This window comes from Gossypium hirsutum, chromosome D08 (assembly GCF_007990345.1).
Source record: "Gossypium hirsutum isolate 1008001.06 chromosome D08, Gossypium_hirsutum_v2.1, whole genome shotgun sequence".
In the NCBI taxonomy this organism is placed as follows: domain Eukaryota; kingdom Viridiplantae; phylum Streptophyta; class Magnoliopsida; order Malvales; family Malvaceae; genus Gossypium; species Gossypium hirsutum.
In genome coordinates, this window is record NC_053444.1 from 44,572,672 (window position 1) to 44,583,915 (window position 11,244).

The 11,244-nt window shown below is 32.8% G+C and overlaps 1 long non-coding RNA gene across 1 annotated transcript; it reads right to left on the minus strand.

Annotated features, from left to right (window-relative positions):
• Window positions 1-331: 331 nt before the first annotated feature.
• Window positions 332-2,267, minus strand: LOC121220089 (uncharacterized). Its single transcript, XR_005917266.1, has 3 exons — window positions 2,061-2,267; window positions 1,793-1,893; window positions 332-913 (listed from the first exon to the last, which is right to left on the minus strand). It is a non-coding gene; the product is annotated as an uncharacterized lncRNA (long non-coding RNA).
• Window positions 2,268-11,244: the final 8,977 nt, after the last annotated feature.

Sequence of the window (11,244 nt, forward strand, 5' to 3'; positions counted from 1 at the left end):
TGCATACATACATATCAAGCTAATTGCCATAATTAATACAATACTTCAATAAATGATCTGGTTAATACAATACTTCAATATATTTGATAAGCAAATAATGAACAAAAAAATAAAATAAGATTACTTATTTTTTCCATTAGATTAGAATTCACTAACTATTTAATTAATTATGACCAGCTTTGCGAATTGTTAATGATTTCTTAAAAACTTCAAACAGCTTTGCGAATTGTTGCCTATTTGTAGGCCAAATAAAACAACTTTGAATATTTTAAATAATATATTCTTACATAAAGTGAATAGTGGTATATTTTAGGCAATCGGGAATATTTTAAATAACAAATGCTTTGTGTCTACAAATTACATTTTGTAATAGGATTTTGCTAATATATAGTAATATCTTCTAAGCATTAGAAATGATGAATAAACTTGTCAACTATTGCACATGATACAATGTTATTATAAATAATACATTTACTAACTTTAAAGAGTGGCATAAACATGCTTGTTAGCAAAACCCTTTATAAGAAAATGGTTTGCTTAGCAAAATGAACTCTGAATCGCTGATAGTTTACGGAGCTGTTGGCACTTATATACTAAAAACTTAATCAATAAATATGGATCCAAATATATGACCTACATGATTAGTAATTCTAAACCATATATCTTATGTACTTCAAGTATTTCCTCTCCTTTTCTTCCAAGTCATATGCATATGTTGCTATCTTATCATTCAACATTCCTTTTCACCCACCATTTGTGGTGCATTTATTGAAGTGGATTATGAAGATGATCAGATTTGAAGGAATAAAGAGGATAGCTTCTCCTAGGCCACATTGTATGAGAAACCAAATTGGTACTCGTATCCTCCTTTTAAAGGAGCATCATATGTGTTCTTGGATAAAAGTTATCATATCTGACATTCAGAAAAAAAAAAAGAAGAAAAGAAATAAGAGTTATCCTATCCAGGCCCCTGCAATACACCAAATGCATCATTCATGCAGCATCTAAGGTTTTGTATTTCCTTTTCTTTGCTGGCCACTTGTGTACTAAAGTTGAGTTTATTCTAAATGCAATATAGATACTTTTTAAGTATTCCCACATCCAGTGGGGCTGTTGGTTTAAAGTTTGAAGTGAAATCCTCTAAATCAGTTCTAAGATCAAGGTAAAATGATTCCTAAAATTAAGATTCTAAAATCACTGTAACTGATACATAAAATCAGTCTAAATAATACATGTTTCCATAATAGTTGACTAATTATATTTTCCACATACATCAATAACAAATACTATTAATGTATAATTGTCTTTTAAATTCTTTTAGTATAGTAAATATGAGCATTATTTTAGTAACCAACAAATAACCATCAAATCCTCTAGAACAGAACATAAGAAATTCATAAAAGTATAACATCAGCAGCTCGAGATTTGCTATTGACTAAGATGTAGGCTTTCAAAAAATGCTCAAATCACCTAAACTCAAAATACTGAGTCATCCCAAAACATGCTCATATCACCTAAACTCAAAATACCGAGTCATCCCAAAACATGCTCAATATCTCTACTTCTTTCCACAGACATTACCTTATGCAAAATACAACGCAAAAATTAAGCAAAATACAACGAAAAACCATTCTTAGTGCATAGAAATTAGAATCGTAGAAATCCATCATTCAGATTATAAAAGAAAAAAGAAAAAAATCATTATTCAATAATCAATATATCTACTACTTTCCACAAAAAAATCAAAATTATTACCCACAAGGAAAATAATTAACATAAAAAGTCTTTTTACCCTTAAATGCCCGATTCTAGAACTGGGTGCAGGACTGGAGGTGGACCGGTGGAGGTGGATCAGTGGAGGTGGATCGGTGCTCGGTGGAGGTAGCTTGATGCCTTGATTTTGGAATTGGGAAAAAAAGGGAGGAGGGCACAATAGGGTTAGAGATTTGGAAAATTGTCGGGCAGTAAAGCAAAAGTTAAAATTAGCAACATTATTACCCAAAAAATCAAAATACAACGCAAAAAAATTATGAACATCAATGAGTAAACAAACAATTTACCTTAAATACGAATTTGTTGGCGATTCGGGACTAAACAAACCCTTAAATGCTTGATTCTGGAACTGGGTGGAGGGCCGGAGGTAGACCGGAGGTGGACCGGTGGAGGTGGATCGGTGGAGGACGGAGGTAACTTGATGCCTTGATTTTAGATTTGGGAAAAAAAAGGGAGGAGGGGAGATAGGGTTAGGGAAGACTGTCGGCAGTAAAACAAAACTTAAAACTTAAAATTAGCAAAACTAGCAGAAAAGATGAGGCAGAGATGATAAGGAGCTGTGGAAATGGTTTCAAGGGTGAATAGATGAGCTGTGGAAAATGTCTTACCGATTTCTAAGGGGTAAGACATTTTTCGGAAATATGCGTTGATTTTACCCGTGTTTTGGAAAATGATTTCCTTAGCAATTCATTTTCCAACAATCAAACACCGTAAAATGTGGAAAACCAATTCCGAAAAATATTTTCCCCCTATCAAACAGACCCTAAAATAAGTGTGATAGAATGTGATCCTCAAAACACAGTAAGCGGCTAATTCATTGGTTAACTCATCTAAAATATTAAAATAAAAAAAATCCTTTTCAACTCATTTGTAAAAGATTTTAAAAAAATTGGATAAAACGCAAAAATTATTTAAGATCCAAAAGAAAATAAATGGTTAAAAATTAACTTTTTCTTAAATATATTTTTAAATTTTAAAATTAGGACTAGATTGATGAATTTTGTAAATGTTGAGGGTCAACTTTATTATTTTTTAGAATTAAAATTAAAATGACAAATTTTGTAAACACTAAGGGATAAATTTGTTGACTTTTTTATATTTATTATCAAATTGATAAAATATGTAAACATTAAAGGACTACTTTTGTTACTAAACCAATAAAAAAACCCAATAAACATTTTAATTAAAATATTTAATTTTAAAAATTTTTGTGATTAAATAAAAATTAATAATCCAAAAAAATGAAAGACATAATTAAATAATTATTTTTATAATTTATCTATAAAAAATATTTTCAACATGATCATAATAGATAAAATTTAATTAAAATATTAATTTATACGTTTCAAAAGTATAAAAATTAATTCACTTAATTTTCAATAAAAATGCGGAAATGCAATGTGTTGAGCAATTAGAATCGGTATAAATTAAAAATTTTAGCAAATCTACAAATTTTGGTACACTCTTTATTTTTAGCCTTGCAAATTGTGTTTTTTCTTTCTTTCCATATTCGGGGACCACATTCGCCAGTCTTTTGTTGGATCAAAGTTAACATATGTTAATGTAAAGTGAAACATGATATTTTCCCTGTTTCCTTCAATATCCAGATCTGTTCTTTGAGATTTTTCATTTCCTTTTCTCTTTGTGCAAGGTGAGAGAAAAAATCTTGGCCTGACGCTGCAGGTTCTCTGGCAACTTCTTTTAGCCTTTTTTGAAAAAGCTGAATAAGATCTTTAATCATCTTTAAATTTTCATCAACTCTGTTTTCAATTTTGGAGACTTTTGAATCAATTTGATTGACTTTCGAGTCTATTTTTCTCAAAATAGAATTTTGAACCAAAGCATTTTCTGTCTGCCAATTGAAAGTAGCTTCTGTTGCCGCTATCTTGGTTGGTTTTCCTTCTGGATCTGCTTGTAACTTTGAAGGAATTTTTGGAGCATGAATATACTCTTTGTTAGAAAATTCTTCAATAGGAGGAAAATCTTGATCATAAGAAGATGCTGGCTAATGCATGCATACTTCTTAACTTGTCTGAGATGGAGTTGAAGTCTGGGCTTGTTGGGAACAAGATTGAATCTGATTTTGTTTTTGAACCCATTTATTGATCCCTTTATAACATGGCTGCTTTAAAGGCTTGACTAACCATTTTTATTGGTCTTGAGGATCTTTCTTTGGTGGTAGGGGTGGTGGAGAAGACTGATGTTCAACTTCTAGCGGTTTTTTCAGCTTATCAATAGAATAATCAACAAGATAAAAAAAAATTGCAATTATCCTCTCCCAGAGGACCAATATTTGGATCACCATTTATCCACCATTTCTAAAACTTAGATTGTGTTCATTTCTTGCGAGATTTTTTCTTGTGAGGCTTGTAAGTTTCATTATCCATGCCTGCAACCCATTCGTCAAAACTTAGCTCATGACACAGTTCACAGGAACACATAAGATCCCATGGACAATGCCTTGTAATAGGATCTTTAAAATAATATAGAGGTTTTCTATCTGCTTGAAAACTTTCTATAAGAGCTGACTCTGGTCCTGGACTTCCAGGTTGGAAAGGTTGCATCATCAACTGTGTTGGGAAGATTGGTGGTGTGGGTTGAGGTCTCAAAAAACTATGATCAAATTGAACTTCACTGGTTCCATCTGATTTGGTGATGATCTGACTTTTGGTTGATCTGATAGGTTGATCATGCTGGTGGATTTACTCATAGTTTGTTACCCTTTTTTTGGCAGAAGTTTCAACAACTCTTGCTTGGGCATTTGTTTTGGTACATGCATACAATGAGGCTCTTCTTTGGCATTGACAATAATGAGAAGGGAATCTTCAAAACCATGCAGTGACAGCTTAAAAGCGTGATCCTGAACCCAATACACTATCTGATAGTGAAAGGTCGCTATAACTGTTGATTCGACCAATTCAGCACCAATAATCTGTATCTGAACTTTTAACGCATCCAACAAGTTTGGATCTTGAAGGGACATGGTAAAATTAGGAAATAAAGTTACCATCGCCATTCCTGAACTTAGAGTGGCTTCAACTGTCCCAATACAGGTGTCCTGATATCGTTTATATCTGGAATCCAACAGAACTATCCTGGACACAACTGGTTTCCCAGATGTTCTATGATAATTGAGAGCTAATCTGACTGCACCAAAATGGATATGTGAATATCCATGTTGTATCCAATCTTGTGGGAAATTAGAAGGAACTTCAAGAGTGACAAATTGTTATTCCTGGCCTCTATAAATCAGATGCTTGTCGAACTTTGAGGACTGGATATACTCTCGAACATTCTTGCGACTGGTACTGATTAATGACTTAATATTTTTTATTAGGGAATAACTAGGTTTTTGCTAGGTAGAGTATGAATTTATAAGTGGTAAGTCTGTTGCTTGAACATTTTCTTCCTCTGTAAAGTAAGTAACCTCATAATGAGGATATTTTCTTTGCAGAGTGAGATTTTAAAGGGAAAGAATGTAAAGAAATTTGTGCTTTTGAAGTAGAAGGTCTAGAACTCATATATTGAGAAAATCTCTTTCTTTTTAACTAGGCTTCTCAATAAAAGAAAATCTTGGAGCGTTGGCTCAGATACCAGATTGTATATGGGATTCAAGGCGGGATATCAGAAATTAATGGATTTAACAACAAGTATGCTATGCCACAAATAGGGCATTTCTCCCATTTGGCCACAAAATAGGCACTGCCTTTTTGAACTATTTCCTGCAATCAGACAGCTGAATACTCCACCGTTATCTGGAAACCAAAAAATAATATTCCCTCCTCCTGAAGAAAAGAAAAAACCCAGTACCTATGATGTGTTTTTACAAATAAAGGCTCAGAAAGAAGCAGAAAAAAAGAGGCAAAGGAAAGAAAAAGGAAAAAAGAAAAGGCTTTGAGAAAAAGACCTGTTGAAGAAGAACGTACAGAAAAAAGTCATTTTCCACCTAGGCAGGTATCAAAATCATTGATGATTTAGAAGGAAAAACTTTCTGATAGTAATCCTTTATCAAATTTTTTGAAGGATTACAATCAAGAAATGCTTCTAAAGATATTTGTTTTACAAGAACCTGAAGAATCTCCTATTGAAGAATCATCTTCATCAGAATCTACTTCAGAAGATTCTAAGTCTTCAGATGTTAATTCTGATCTACAAGTAATGGCCACAACTCAACCAAATGTAAAAGTTGAAATGTCAGATGATGAAGAAATGAGTGAAGCAGTTGAACCTTCAAATCCAAGAACTTCACCTCATGTTTCGGGTGGAAAGATGATTTTCACTCTAGATGATATTCCAACAAACAAATGGCCAAAAAGACTGCAAGAATTCCATACTTGGTTAGAAACCAAAAGGCTGACAGAAGAAAGTCATTATAACATCTTGATGGAATTTATTTCCAGATTCGTAGAAATGCTAAAAGACTGGTGGAATTCTATAAGCCAAGAATATCAAATGCAATTTTTAGTGTTAACAGAACTATCACAAGTAATCGGGATTATTCATAATCACTTTATTGGAAGTCCTGAAGATCTGCTAACTCTAAAAAAAAAAGAATTTTTTAAAAGATGTTGTTCATACAAAAGAAGAGATTTGTCAAAGTATTTTTATGCAATGACTAAACTCTTTTGCGCCCTTGGGTTAGATCCAAGTCTCAAACAAGCAGTGCTTGCATCCATACCTGATCCACTCCAAGTGGCAGTCAATCACAGGTTATAAAGACAAGGTAAAAAATCATCAATTTAACTATTGGAGAAATCCAGCAAGAGACTTATCTCTTGAAGACTTGTGCAACAGAAGAAAAGTCTTTAAGGATTATCTTCATGGTGATAGGATGTTAGACAAGGCCTGTGATGATTCTTATCTTAAAATCAAATGTGGCAAAGACAAATCTTGTTATTGCCCTACAAAAAAAAAGAGACATTTCAGAAGATTGAAAAAGTTTTCTCCAAAGATACCTAGAAATAAAAAATTTAGATGGAGATTTTTTAAAAAGAAAATATCTTCCAAAGGAGTTAAATCAACTTGTTGTTACATCTGCAATCAGAAAGGACATTTTGCAAAATCATGCTCCAACAACAAAAAAAGAGCAAAAATGATCCAGCAGATTTAACAAGAATCTGGAATAAAGATCGGCAAAGATGATGATCTTGAGTCTCTATTTTCCATTGATGAGGAGCCAAATTAGCAGTCACTATATGCAATTCAAAGTCTTGAATATAGTGACTCTAAGTTTTCATCAAGTGAGATATACATGATGCAGTCCTAGATACTCTCAACAACCCAGGTTTCTGTTCCTCATAATCTAGTTACGATCTATCTTGATAAATACAATAAAGCCTATTACTGTTATTGCTTTTATTAATACTGGAGAGCAGCAGAAACAATCATGAATCCAGAAATTTTACCATCAGAATGGTGGAAACCACACCTTTGTTATTTCAACTCTGTAGCAGGAAAAGTATTTGTAACATATTTGGTGCGCAAACCTATTAAAATTCAGTTTTTTCCAATATGTTCTGTGACTACAACAGTTTTAGGGTCAAAACTTCCTGGTAAAGATCTTGTTGTTGGTTTTGATCTCTATACAAAAGCCAAACAATTAAGAATCTTGCTTGAAGGACTAAGGTATAAACAAATGTTTAAACCTTTTGTCCAAATCCCTAAATTGTTCATAGTACACTCAGAAAAGATCTAAGAAGTTGTTGAAGAATTGAAGGAAAGATCTTGTGCAGACTTTCATTCAGAATTTCTTCAGAAATGTGAAAATCCATTATGGAAAAATTCTAAATTTTTTTATCGAACTTCCTTTTAAAAGGAACGAAGATATCAATCTTACCAGAGCTAGTCACACTGGAATGAATCCAAAACATCAGAAACTAGCAGAGGAAGAATGTCAGCAGTTGCAACAACAAGGATTGATTGAAGTTTCAAATTCACAATGGGCATGTGAAGCTTTTCATGTCAACAAAATATCAAAACAAGCGAGAGGAAAATTGAGGCTAGTAATTAATTATCAGCCTCTTAATCATTTTCTTCAAGATGATAAGTTTCCTTTGCCCAACAGAAATTTGCTATTCTCCAGTCTAGCAAAGGAAAAAGTTTTCTCCAAGTTTAATTTGAAAGCAAGATTTTGGCAGCTGGGTATAGATCTAGAAGACAGGCCTAAAACGGGTTTCTTCATCCCAAATAAACATTTTCAATGGACAGTAATGCCTTTTGGGCTTAAAACTGCTCCATCACTGTTTTAGAAGGCTATGATAAAGATTTTTCAGCCTATTATGGATCAATCCATGATTTATATAGATGATATCCTTCTTTACAACCCAGATCAAGAACAACATGCCAATCTCTTGGCTCGATTCAAGCAGAGAGTCCTTCAATATGGAATCATGCTATCAGAAAAGAAAATGCAGATTGATAGAGAAGAAATAGAATTCCTTGGTATGAATCTTAAAGATGGAAAATATCAGCCTGGTAAACATATTACAGAAGAATTGCAAAAATTTCCAGATAAAAATCTATCCAAGAAGCAAGTTCAACAATTCTTAGGAATTGTAAATTATCTCAGATATTTTATTCAAAAAATCTCTAAATTAACAAATCCTTTAAGAAAAATGTTGAAAAAAGATTCTCCTCCATGGAATGCCAGACAAACCCAAGCAGACAAAAAGTTGAAAGAAGAGCTACAGAATTTGCCTCATTTACAGATTCCATCAGAAGGCAAAAGAATCTTGCAGATAGACGCAAGTGATAAATACTGGGGAGCTGTACTTTTTGAAGAAAGAAATGATAAAAGACAGTTGTGTGGCTATAAAAGTGGAAGATTCACCAATGCTGAGATCCATTACCACTCCACTTTTAAAGAAATCCTTGCAGTAAAAAAAGGTATATCTAAATTTGAATTTCATCTTATAGGAAATCATTTTCTTGTTGAAATGGACATGTCCTCATTTTCTAAAATGCTAAAATTCAAACAAAAGGATATACCCCATCCTCAACTGCTTAGATGGTCAGAATGGTTTTCCAAATATTCTTTTGATGTTAAACACATTAAAGGAAAAACCAATGTTCTCGCTGATATTCTATCAAGACCCTCTGAAAATTTCATGATAAAGCCTTCACCATCAAAATCCAAGAAAATTCAACCTCCACCTTCTTCTTTTTCTATACCTGATCTTCCAAATTCACACCCAGAACATCCTCCAGAAGTGTTGAGTTTAATAATGGAAAAAATATTTCACAAGGAGGCCAGAAATATGATGCTTTCTTACCAGCTGAGTATCTTTCGAGATTTTGGCGGGTTATTTCTTAAACCATTGGGACTTCACCCAGAATATCCATTCATTCATCCACTTAAAATTCAATTCACTGAATTCCCTGATGTATTAAAATGGATGATGTGGTATTTGACACACCTGTTTCATATTGGGGTAGAATTCTTCATTGAAGATCTTTTACATTTTCTGACTGTGGCTGCCTAAGATGAAATTAGTCTGGAGATGAAAAATTTAGCCATTTTCTTCAAATGGTTTTATCCTTTAGAACAATGGATTGACATGATCATGAACGAGCAGCTCAAAGATACCAGGGCCCTATATATTGTGATTATTTTTTTACAAGCCTCAGTATTTTACACAAAACGGTTCAGCAATACAATTAGGCTCATTCCTTAGTGCTTGGATACATAGAACATATTTTTCAGAGGTTAGTTCAAATCCTTATAATTATAAGGATTTACAAAAATATTTGTGCCAGGTAAATAGAATTATTCCAGCAGATATATAGCCTCTATGAGATACATTAGCACCATGGGACATAAAGATTGAACAACCGACACCTTATCAAGAACAGTTGAATAAGGTATTAGAAGAATACCAGTCAAACATACCAGATCCAAAAGAATGGTCCCAAGACTATCCATGGTTTTCTAGCAATGCCATAGAAAGCACGCCAGCTTGGACTAATTCGCAGGAAAAGACATCAGCTATGGATGAGGAAGACAATTTTGACAACTTACGTGATGGTCTTGAACAATAGATTGAACAGATGGAGATAAAGTGCTACAAAGCTAAAGAAGAAAAAACAAAGATGATAGAAGAACTGAACCTCACTTCTGATATTAGCACAAACTATGAAAGTGACTAGACAAGATTAAATGTTTTACTATTTTGTATGAAAAGAATGTTTGTTTTTTATATGAGTCATGAAAGTAGGCTTGTTTCTTATGTAAAAGTATAAGTCAAAAAAGTAGGTTTAAAAGATTGAGTCAAAAAGTATATTTGTTTTTTATATGAGTCATACAAGTAGTTTATGTAAAAGAGATTCCTCCTTATCAGGTTTGTCTGTAAAAGTTAGGATAAGTCCATAAAACTTCTCTAGAAAAAGATTTTTCTTATATAAGGGGAAACAATCTTCAGTTGTAATCAATCGAGGATTCTTTAAATAAAATACGAGTGTGTTTTTAAAAAAAACATGTCTTTTTAAATATTTTCCGTTCTTTTTCTGATCAACATAGACCAATCTTTAAAAGAAAATCCCCCGTGAGTTTAATTGTATGCTCTGTGCTTGCCATACAATGGATCGTGCACAACATAAATTAAACTTAGACCAGGGGTGCTAATTGATATTGGATTTGAGGAAGTAGTCAGAATTAATGGTTTGACAACTAAAAGGCAGTGCGCGTTTTGTGGCCAAAGAGGAGAAATGCCTTATTTGTGGCATAGCATACTTGGGTTGAAGTCGAATTTTAATAAAATTTTAAGGTTGATTATTAGATTCGGGTTCTGTCTGACCCGAAAAATAGATTAAAATTTTCGTCTAAACTCAATCCAGATAAAAATATAAAAATTCAGACTTGATCTGTATTAATTTATTTTAATTTTATTTTTTATATAAAAAATTAAAAAATATAATATTCCAAATACAGTACAAATGTTAAAATAAATGTTTCCCAATAAATTGAAAATAAATTAAAAAAATATTTATACTTAAATAATAGTAAGTTAAGTAAAACTTCACAAGTAAATACTTTTAAAACAATAGCAAGATGATAGTGAAAATGATAGCAAAATAATGTCAAGAAATGAAAAACAGCAGCAAAACATAAAAAATTAACAATAACACCATGTTTGGTTGGGTGTATTGGCATAGCCATTACACCCCTAATCGTGGGCCCCACTCAATACATTGTTTGGTTGGGTGTATTAGCCTAATACGGGTCTATTCCATTACTGATCTAATCCCCAAATTCCACCGATTTCCAATCCCTTCCTTGTGCTCAGTTTAGGTCTGGATTGAGTTTTGGTCCCTGTTTTACCCTCCTGATTCACGCTTCTGTCTTACCCAAAATCCACCGTATTCTGTTTCTTCCTTCTACCTTTCTTCTCCACTCTCCTCACATTTCTGTCTTACCTTTCTATCTCCACCGATTCACGCTTTTACCTTTCTGTTTTACCTCTCTTTGGCGTTACA